This window comes from Monodelphis domestica, chromosome 2 (genome assembly GCF_027887165.1).
Source record: "Monodelphis domestica isolate mMonDom1 chromosome 2, mMonDom1.pri, whole genome shotgun sequence".
NCBI lineage: Eukaryota > Metazoa > Chordata > Mammalia > Didelphimorphia > Didelphidae > Monodelphis > Monodelphis domestica.
In genome coordinates this window covers 364533657-364545552 of record NC_077228.1, presented here as the reverse complement: position 1 = coordinate 364545552, position 11896 = coordinate 364533657, and the positions used below count along the sequence as shown (strand labels likewise).

Genomic DNA, 11896 nt, shown 5'->3' with positions numbered 1-11896 from the left:
ATAAATATTTTTTTTAATAAGTAGGCCATTTCCCTCAATCTTCTATCTCTTTGAGATTCAGACCTAGTAGTGAAATTAAAAAGTATGCAAAATTTGATGGCCCTTTGGGCATGTTTCCAAATTGCTCTCTAGATAGTTGCATTAGTTCACAGCTCCACCAGCAGTATTTTAGTGTCCCAATAATTCCACATCTCCTCTAACATTTACTGTTTTCCTTTTTGTCATATTAACTACTCTCAGAGGTGATGCCTCAGAGTTATTTTAATTTGCATTTCTCTAATAGTGATTTGGATCATTTTTTAAAATATGACTAAAGTTTGTTTTAAAGTCTCTGAGAATTGCCTGTTCACATCCTTTAGTCATTTATCATTTGGGGAATGCTTTGTATTCTTCTAAACTTAACTTAGTTCTCTATATATTTGAGAAATGAGGCCTTTGTCAGAGATACTTGCTATAAATTTCCCCCAGTATCTTTGTTTCCCATATAGAATTCTATTTTATTTTTAATGTGACCTTCTGTTCCTTTATATTTACTAGATATATGTCTATAAAGAAGTCACTTAGCTTCTATCTGTATCAGTTTCATCATTTCTCAAATTGGGAAAAATAATAGTACCACTCTGCCAGGGTTGTTGCAGGGATCACATGAAAAAATATAGTCTGATAATGCCAATCAGTGCTTTCATGCAATATATATTTCCATAATCCTCACACTATGACAGAAGACACATCCCACATTCAATAAACAACTCAAGAAGGAAATGATGTGAAAAATGGCATCCTTTGATCTTCAGTCAGACTCCAAAAATTCTTTCATTTGCTATGATAGCATTTTTTTTTTATAACGAGTCTCTTGAAGTTATCTTGGAACTTTGTTTTGCTGGTAATAGTTTAGTCCTTCACGGACTATCACTGTACAATATGTGTATCATTGCGTATACTCCTGGTTCTGCTCCCTTCACTTTGCATCAGTTCACATGAGTCTTTCTAGGTTTTTCTGAACTCATCCTGGTTATCTAATAAGCAAGTATTTTTTAAAATGACTGTTAAGTTCAAAGTGCCAAAAGCAAAATCGTCAATTTTCAGTAATGGAAAATTATAGCCATAGACTTTTTGTGATTTTTTAAAAAGTGAAATTGCTAAGAAATATTCACTTAAGATCTTGGACATGAGAAAACAAAATCTATTTATATACAGTTAAAGAATAAAAATATAATTCCTCCATGGGATGTGAATATTAGCAATTTATAAACATATATTGGAGTGAAAAGAATGTGAATAGTGATGAGATTAGTGACAGATTCATTTATATTATACTGAGCAGAAAACCATTTGAAATTTAAACATTGGAAAACCATCTTACAAGAGAAACCTGAGGGACAACATTTGTAGGGTTTTTTTTTAATTAAATATAGCAATTATAATTATAAAGATGAATTCTGTTCAGCAAGCACCTACTAATATCTTTAAAGTTTCTCCAAGAACTCTTTAAGTCTTTTTTCCTTCCTGTGCACCATAAAATCAAACCTTATTCAATAGTATGACACATGCATTACTAATGGCAGCATGACACTGAAAATAAGAAGTATGTAATTATGGAGGAAAAAACAACAGTACTTGGCAAAGTCCAAGAAATAATAGCTATATGAATAAAATATATGAATAATAAATAGCCTTTATTTCATTCACAATTTTCTTTTCCATTGATTTGGCTAAGTATAACCAGCAATCAGGCGCATCACTGAGAGAGAAGCCTGGCAAGAACATTCTTCCTGTTATTTCTGAGACTATATTTACCTCTCTGCCTATTCAGGTTCAGTGAACTTAGCAAGAATATAATTAAGTATTGGTCATGCTGCCTAGACAAATCATTTATTAGGCATAGAGACAGAAACATTAAACTGATCTGATGTATTTTTAGTTTGCCTTATTATTACAAAGATTATTGTTTGAGACATTTGAACAGATGAACTAATTCCCAAATCAGCATCTGAATGGTTATGGTTTAACTTAGATATGGAACAATGGAGCAAAATTGATTATCATCAATAATGGCATGCAATTGGTTATTGTCAGCCCTTTCAGTTATCACTCCTTTCTAACAGGAATTGTTACATGTAATGCCTCTACTTATAAGGTTAATAGTTGGGAAAAATTCATAATGTTGCCTAAACCAACCTCATTTCCAAATGATGACAATATATCTTCATGAAATCACATGATAGACAGTGTGGAATAGTATAGAGAGAGTCCCCTTTAGTTAATAAAGTTCTCAGTTCAAGTCCTGCTTTTGACATGTGCTGGCAGGATGAACCTGGGCAAATTTCTTAACCTCTCAGTGCCTTTGGTAGTACTGTAATATTTAAGTAGCAGAGCAGATGCCGAACTGCACTAGCAGATGATTTTAATTACCTTTAGTTCTCTGAACTGATGCAAATATGGATTAATTTTTAAAAAGTAAAAATTTAAAACCTAACTATACCATCACTGAACAATTCTAATACTGGAAATATCAAGAGTAGCTTATAGTGATGTTTCTAAGTAGAAAAAAAAGCTAGAAATTTTAGAAAGAAATGGAAAGTAGCTAGAAATGTGCCTTTCCTTGAAGATCTCTCATGAGTTTGGGCATCTTCTGCTTAAATGAGTCATTGGAATGAATAGGATTATCAACAATGTAAGTGAATTCAATCAGACTGAGAGACAAGAGGGGAAGCCTATAAAATCAATAACTTTAAATTCCTTTATATGGGACAAACTCAGTTGATCAGGAAATTGAGGTAGGACATAAAGAATGGTATATTCTACATGCAAACAAACTGAGGGATGAGCTAGCTCATGCCCCAAAGACTCTGCAACCCTATGACATGACCAACAGGAAGCGATGGAAGATTGGGAAGAGTAATGGGAATCCCTCATGTGGTTCTTGACAGGTAGATTATAATTCCTCTTCAACTTCCCCTTCACAGAATCCCTAAATGTTTTCAATAAATGGTGTCTCTAAGCCAAGAGTAGTTTCATGGACTGAGTTATATATTTTCAAGAGTTATGTTATAATGAGGTTTCCCATGTTTCAATTGGTCTCAGAGGACAGACCTATATTCCATAGATGGAAGTTTCAAAGAGATAAATTCAGGCTTAACATTAGTAAAAACTTCAAAATAAAAGATTATATATTGCCTGGAGCAATGGATTTTCCTTCATTGTGGATAAGGGAGCAGAACAGTGGGATAGGAAATACAGTGAGAAAACTCCAATTACTGACAGAGGTCAATACCTTCTCAACAAAAGATGGTCTTGAAGAGACTTTAAGTGACTTGCCTAGAGTCACACAATCAATATATATCAGAAGGAGGCTTTGAAATCAAGTTTCCATCCACTACACATTTTGTTGCTCCATTAAATAGCTTTCTCTGAGAGGTGAGTAGTGATATATTGAAGTAGTCTTATAGGATATTTCTTTTCAGAAGTAGGTTGAACTAAATAAACTCTGAGACTTATATGTTCCCAACTCCCAATTTTTTTTTATTTTTTGTTTTTCCTATAAGACTAAATTGATACTGATAGTGTGGGAAATGAAATACTCCTCTAAGGATCTGAGAACTTCAAGATTACCAATCACCCACAAGAGCACATTTCTAAAGTTGAATGAAAAATAGAGAAATGGTCCTTATATATGTCACATCCTTAGGGGAAGCAAGAAAAATTATAAGCTAAACATATGAGAATATAAGTATAAAACAAATAAGCTAAATAGCTATACAAATCTAGACACATTCACTGCTGCTGGGATAACTGGGTATAAGTAGAATATTTCAGAGAAGAATCTTGGCATCTAATATATATTTTTCTTTGGTGTTGATGACAAGGATAATGCCATAAATGTGTTAGCTTGTAATTTTTATAAATTATAATTTTTTCATTATATTTGTTTCATACGTATAGAACCTGAGACACAGAGAGGTTAGATGATTTGCCTAGAATAACAGCTGTTAAGTAACTGATTCATTAATGAAGGAGATGACAAATTTTAATGATCAGTCATGACAAAATAAATAAGAAACAGTTAACATATTACTGATGAGGGGAAAAAACAAAACTTTGTTGAGAGCCAGTCACCTAGTTTGAGCTGAAAGTATGAGACTATATCAGGAAGAAGTACAGTAAAGGAAAGCATAGAAATTAGCAGGGAACTTTTAAAAACATATTAGGATTTTAAATCCAATTCAAAAAGCAAAGAAAAGTTTCTGTTGAATATTAAATTCTTCCCTAACAGCAGGCTCAAGGCTTAAAAGAAAAATCATCAGTAAATTCAACTGTGAATAGTAATGATTAAGTATTGGAGAAAATATTGATGTTCACATGTCTTAATGAATATTATCTCTCTAATTTAACAAGTATATCCTGTGGCTCAAAAAATTCATTTTTTCAGAAATCACAGCAGGACTGTTATATAAAGCCAAAAGGAAACCATACCCCATGGCTGTGATCAGGTTTCAAAGTGAATATTCAAGTGGACCAAAAGGTGCTTATATTAAGAAAAAAAAATATATATATATATATATTTTAACTTTGTTCATGGACTTACCTCAGTGTAATAATTCCTTGAGACTTTGAAAAAATAATTTCATCATTATGGGCATTCTTTCTTTAGAAACAGCTTAAAACACAACCACATCTTTTCTTAGTGTGTGTTTCCTGACTATATTTTTACATAAATGCTTCATAAAGTACTTAATCAAACAATCAGAGAACTTACTCTGATTCATTAGTGCTTTTATATTTATTTATATTTTATATTTTTATTTTTATTATTATATATTTTATTTTTTATAGTTTCTAATGTGTCTCTATGTGTATATGAAATCTCTCTTTTCATTACCTGATGAGGGGAGTAGCTTTTCTCCTCTTCTGGTTACACAGTTATTTTGTAATGTTTCTTACAGAATTTCTTATACAGAAGTCATCCCTATTTGTATGCTCCCTTGATAAAACACAAATCCAAAAAGAATGAATATGAATCATGCCACTTGCCTTCTGCCAGAGGTGCTCAACTGAAAATTTAGAAAGAGATACATATTTTTGGACATGACCAATGTGCAAATTTGTCTTGCAAGATTAGGTATGTATGTATTGAGGGATTTATTTTTCTCCTCTTACTCTTGACTAAGTGAGGGGAGTGGAAGGGATAGATTAATAAAATAAAAAGAGATAGTTAAAGAGAATTATGAATAGCACTGTTATCAAAGATAACCAAGTAATCTTTATGATTATTATACTTGTTTTAAATTATGCATATTTGCCTGTTAAATTGTTATCTTTAATATTTATAATGAATTCATAGCTTAAAGAGGATTTGAAGCTATCAATTCAAACACTTTATTTTACTTATTAAAAAACAAATTAAATGAATACTTTAAGGTAATATAGCTAGTAAGCATAAGGAGGAACTTTTTTTAGTAATATTTTATTTTTCCCCTATTATAGGTAAAATCAATATAAACACTTCTAGAGTTTTGAGTTGCAAATTCTCTCCCTTCTTCCTACTTTCCTTTCTTCCCTCCCTCTCTCTGACTTCTTTTTATTACCTAAGATGATAACCAAGTTGATCTAGATTTTATATATACAATCATATAAAAATATATATTTTAGTAATTTTGTGGAAGTGAACTCAAATAACCAAAAGGAAAAAAAAAGAGAAGAAAGAATGTGAAATATAGTATGTGTCAGTTTATGTTGAAATTCCATCAATTCTTTCACTGGAGAGGAGTGACATTTTTCATCATGAATCTTTGAGATTAACTTGAATCACTATGCTGCTGAGAATAACTAGAAGAAAGGGAAGAAGCCAAGATGATGGAGAAGATACATGGACCCACATGATCTCTACCAAATTACCCTCCAAAAACCAACATAATAAATTTCAAAATCAATTTTAGAGTAGCATAACCCACAAAAATAGAGGGTAAAATAATTTTTAAGCCAAAAACAACTTAGAAGGTGTAGAAGTGGAGCACCAAGCAACATTCCAAGGCCTGTCCCTTATGAGTAGCTGAATCAGCAGAAAAGGCTTCTGGGATTCTCAACCAGAGATGATAAAGAGCAGAGAGTTGAACCACAGCTCAGAAAAAGTTTACAGGGGTCCCTTTGTTGGCTCTAGGTGCAAGATTTTTGTCACATTATCCATACACAGAACCAGATCATTGTCCTGGGTTGGGGAGTCAGGATAAGGAGGAGCATTAACACACAAGAGCACTTAAAGCCACAGGGAAGCATGAGACCATAACCACAGTTTCAAGGCAGAAAAGAAACCTTGAGGTTAACTCACTGATAAGAGTGCAGCCCTGGAAAATGTTAAACACCCCTTTCCTTACATCACTCTAAAACTGGAGGTGTGCAAGCACCTTGAAGCAGTTCTACAAGATATGAAGGGAGAGACAATCTGCCAAACTGGGAGACAGCCTAGGACAGTGCATCCTTGCCACCTAGATGCCGCCCTGGAGAGTTCTTATTGTAGAAGGGCTGTCAGGGGAAGGCTCTGCTGCGTTGGGAGTGAGAACTGAATGCTAGACACTCGAAGGTGGGCAGCATCTCGGTGGAAAACAAAGTGGACTTAAATGGGTCCCACAGGGGCTTTTCATACATCAATGAGTACAAGGTAGCCTTCGGCTATGAGTGTAAAAACTGTCTGGAAGCCCCAGTCAATGACTGTTGCCCAAGTGTATCCTCAACAAGTTTGCTTCTAACATCCAAGATCAGGTGCGGCTATAAGTTGGCCAGACCATCTAGGAGTGCAACTCCTATTAACACTGCTGCAGAGACTGTCCTGACCATATGGTGCAGAGTGCCATTAGCTACAGTCTGTGCATCTTCCTGACATCAAAAGGGCGAGGCTGGGGTGTCCATACAATGGAGAAGATTTGCTCCACAGCTTTGTCCTGGAATATGTGGGTGAGATCATCACCTCTGAGGAGCCTGAGTGGTGGGTGCAGATCTATGATTGGCTGGATCACCTACTTTTTTGATTTGGACTACATGGTGGATGTCTATGTGGTGGATGTACTATACTATGAGCATGTCTCTCACTTTATTAACCATAGATGTAACCCCAACCTTCAGGGCTACAATTTCTTTATTGATAATCCGGATGAGCGCCTATCATGAATTGACTTTTTTTGCTACCTGAACTATCTGAGCAGGCGAGGAACTAACCCTTGACTACAACATGCAAGGTTCGGTTGAGAATTGAGTGCAAATGTGAAACCAAATTACACCATAAATACCTCTTTTAATAGCCACAGTTGTCTCCTTCCTTTGAATCTAGACAACCCAGAACAATAGTGTCCCTGGTCTCTGAGCAGGGACTGACTGTCTATATTGAAAAAAACAAAGACCTGACCTGCATTTCAGGGCAATGGAATTACTGCCATCCCCCACCTCCCTAACCCCTCTCCTTGGCCAGGGGGATCCAGAGTTTACCTATCCCCTTGCTCACCCTCTCACAGTTTGCACATGTTTGGATGAGTTTTTTAGTCCCCTGTAGGGGATATTTGGGAAGAACGCAGGTCTCTTCTTTCCCTCAAGAGAGGTTATTATATTCCATTCATGAGCATCCTAAGTCTCCTAGAAAATAAGATTTGCTTTCAATTCAAAAAAGAATTGATAGAAGAGTTCAAAAAGGATTTTAAAAATCAAATAGTAGAAGAAAAATTGGTAAAAGAAATTAGAGTAATACAGGAAAATTGTGGAGTCAACAGCTAAGAAAAGGCAGCACAAGAATATTTATGCAATTAATAACTAAAAACAGAATAGGCCAATTGGTAAAAGAGGTACAAGAATCTGCTGAAACATACTCCTTACAAAGCAGAATTGCTTTGTAATTGAAATGAAATATATATATACACATATATATGAAGAATATAAATTTTTAAAAAATGAAAAAATATATTAAAATACCCTGAAGAAAACTTGTTAAAAGCAGAATTAGCTATATGGAAAAAGAGTTATAAAATTCACTGAGGAAAATAACTCTTTACAAAGTAGAATTAGCCAAATGCAAAAGGAGATACAAAAGCTCACTCAAGAAAACCAGAACTTAAAATTAGAATTGGCAAGTGGAGATTAATGATTTCATGAACCTCAAGAAATAATTTAAAAAAGTCAAGAGAATGGGGAAAAAATAGAAGAAAATGGTAACTATCTCACTGGGGGAAAAAAAAATACAGGAGAGAGAATCTAAGAATTTTGGACTACCTGCAAGACAAGAAAGAAAGAAAGAAAGAAAGAAAGAAAGAAAGAAAGAAAGAAAGAAAGAAAGAAAGAAAGAAAGAAAGAAAGAAAGAAAGAAAGAAAGAAAGAAAGAAAGAAAGAAAGAAAGAAAGAAAGAAAGAAAGAAAGAAAGAAGAAAGAAAAAAGAAAGAAAGAAAGAGAGAGAGAAAGAGAGAAAGAGAGAAAGAGAGAAAGAAAGAAAGAGAGAGAAAGAGAGAAAGAGAGAGAGAGAAAGAGAGAAAGAGAGAGAGAGAGACAGAGAGAGAGAGAGAGAGAGAGAGAGAGAAAGGAAGGAAGGAAGGAAGGAAGGAAGGAAGGAAGGAAGGAAGGAAGGAAGGAAGGAAGGAAGGAAGGAAGGAAGGAAGGAAGGAAGGAAGGAAGGAAGGAAGGAAGAAAGGAAGGAAGGAAAGAAGGAAGGAAGGAAGGAAGGAAGGAAGGAAGGAAGGAAGGAAGGAAGGAAGGAAGGAAGGAAGGAAGGAAGGAAGGAAGGAAGGAAGGAAGGAAGGAAGGAAGGAAGGAAGGAAGGAAGGAAGGAAGGAAGGAAGGAAGGAAAGAAGAACTTAGAGATCCTCTTTCATGAAATTATCAAGAAAAACTACCCTCATATTCTAGAACCATAGGTTCATAGAACCATATTCTAGAACCTCATATTCTAGAACTTCATCTTCTGAAGAGATCCCAAAAGGATAACTGTCAGGAATATTATAGCCAAATTCCAGAACTCTCACAAAAGGATTAAGATGAGAAAAATGTTTGTAGATTTCATGTGTAAAATCTATATGATATTGTTTATCATTTCTGGGGAGGGAGAAGGGAGGTAGAGAATTCAAGTTTCAAAATTATTTTTGATATGTTGGAAACTTTTCATATGTAATTGGGGCAAAATGAAGTAAAATTTTCAAAAAAGGAATAATTAGGACATTGACAGTTATCAAAAAATACTGCTGTCACTGTGTACAATATTCTTTTGGTTGCTGTCTTCACTTTGTATCATTTTATGAAAGTCTTTCCAGATTTTTCTAAATCACCCTGCTTGTCATTTCTTAAAACACTATAGTATTCTATCACAATCACATACTTAAACTTGGTTAACCATTCCCCAATTGATATACCACTTAAATTCCACTTTTTTGTTGCCACAAGGAAATATGCTCTTAATATTTTTGTTTAAATGAGTCCTTTTTCTCTTTTTTATCTCTTTGTGGTATAACCCTAGTAGTGATACTGATGGATGAAAGGATATATACAGTTCTAGAGCCCTATCTGCATAGTTCTTTGTTGCTATTCTGACTGGTTGGATCAGAGCACAACACCACTAACAGTGAACTAGTGTCCCAGTTTTCCTACATCTCCTCTGGTATTTTTCCTTTTCCTTTTCTGTAATTTGGTCAATTTTAATAGGAGTAAGGTGGTACTTTAGAGTTGTTTTAACTTCTATTTCTCTAATCAAGGATAATTTATAGCATTTTTATAAGAATATTGAATGTTAATTTATGGTTGGACTGAATATATTTAATTGGTCATTAGGGATTTAATTACTATTACTATATAACCAAAGAAGTAATTGTTTTTGCTCAAATAAATTTACTTCTTATAAGGGTTTTATTTTTTTTTCACTTAGCAGTGTAAAGATTAAAATTTAGGAATATGGGGAGACTGAGGCAGGTAGAAATTAGTTTCTCTCTGCAAGGAGTATTATATTTTTTAGAGGTTTATTAAAGGTTAAAGATTAAAAAATATACAAGTAAGAAACATGTGCCTAGGCTAGAGGCCTAGACAAAATAACCTCACATCATGGAAGAGACTCGCCTGCTCCAAAACAGAAGTCCAAAAGAGCCAAGAGCCCCCCAAAAGCCTTTGAATCAGCTTAAATACCTTCTCGATCTTGGCCCAGGTGAGATTACAAGGCATTCTGGGGAAGTGGAGCAAAGGCTCATGGGGATTGTAGTCCTGTATTCGAGTCTATTTTTTACATTCTCCCGTGTGATCATTTGCAAAAAAATTAATTTTTTTCCAAAGGATCATGAAAACATAATCAATTTAAAGATTACAATAATTTGAGGATAAGAGAAAGAAAAGAATAAAACCAATAATTACTGGACACATTGACAAAAAGCCGTTAGGGGGCAGTCCCCTTTGGCATTAAAGTATACATACAAATAAATGTTCAATCAACCACACCCAAAGTTCAATTTTGTGCAACTTGTGGTCTGGAGGCTTCTTCATGGTGGCTTCTCCTACAGTTCAGTTCTGGATTCAGAGAGGTAGCATCTTCTTTACCTAAAATTCTTCTCAAAAGGAATTTAAACTTTGCAATTTAAATAATGATTTTTTTTTTTACAGCAGGGAGGGGAAATATTTTTAAATTTATAAAAGAAACATGTCTTTTTGATTTCAGAAAAAGAAATACAAAAAAAGCATGAGTCAATGGAAAAAGAAAAAAAAAGGTTTAAACACCTATCCTCAGGATGGTCCTTCCTTAATAAGATAGTCTCAATATATAAATGATGACTCTGACTTCTCTATTAGTATTAGGTAAAACAAAAATATCTGAATATGCAATAGGAAGACTGGATTGTGCATGTTTAGAATATGAACTTATGAAAAAAATATTAGTTACTTGGTAAATTATAAAGATATACTTTACTCTTCCCTATAGAAATGTCAACAACTGCAAATGACTTAAAATACTATTTTTCACAACCCACAAATGATCTTAACCTATTATGTTGAGTGTTATAGTTTTCTACATGGGCTTCTTTTCCTACTCTACTGTAAAGTGTGACAATATCTTTTCAGATCTTGATAGAAGGAGGAAGGTAAATATTCTTTGGACTTGGAGTCAGGAAGCCATTTACTTAAATTGTTAGCTTGTTTCCTTATATGTAAAATGGGGATAATAATGCCACTTATTTTATATGGTAAATGTAAGGTTCAAATGAGATAATACACATGGGGCACTTTGCAAACCTTAAAGTGCTATATAACTGCCAGATCTGACTCCAGTGCCTAGTACAATGATCTGCGCATAAGAAGTACATAAGAAATATCTTTGTAGTTGAATTTATATTTGTTTTGATATGGGAAGCACAGGATGATGAATCTGTGATATCAAATACAATCTAGTACAGTACCTATCTGGATTGAATCAGCTGAGTGTGTTTTCTATTTCCATTCCTAAAACAGTATATAGACAGCCCTGACAGAGTTAATAAGTCAGTACACGGGAAGAAAGGTGCAGAAATGAGAGAAAGAGGAAGGAATGATCAGCTATCTGTGCACAAAAATATTGACAAAGCTACCTCCCCTATGTCGAGGCTATTGCTAGCAGGTGGTGGTGGACATGGTATTGCCTGATTATATCAGCACTTCTGCTGGAGTTTTCAATTGTACTCAGTAGAATCTGAAGCAAAGGAGCAAATGGGGTGGTATATTTTGAGAAAACTGATCAATATATAATTGTACAATTCCCAGAGAGAAATGCCTGAGGATAAAGTGAATGCAGGAGCCAGGTGAGATGGATAAATGTGGCTGAGTAACATGGCTGTTATTGCTTGCTGTTGAGCCCCAGGGTGTTTTCCTTTTATTTATATTTGTGTGCTACATTCAATGCCCTCCCATAGGGATCAGA

The 11896-nt window shown here is 34.3% G+C and overlaps 1 pseudogene; it reads left to right on the top strand.

Annotated features, from left to right (window-relative positions):
- Positions 1 to 5085: 5085 nt before the first annotated feature.
- Positions 5086 to 7798, top strand: LOC100619136 (histone-lysine N-methyltransferase SUV39H1-like; annotated as a pseudogene).
- The last annotated feature ends 4098 nt before the right edge of the window (positions 7799 to 11896 follow it).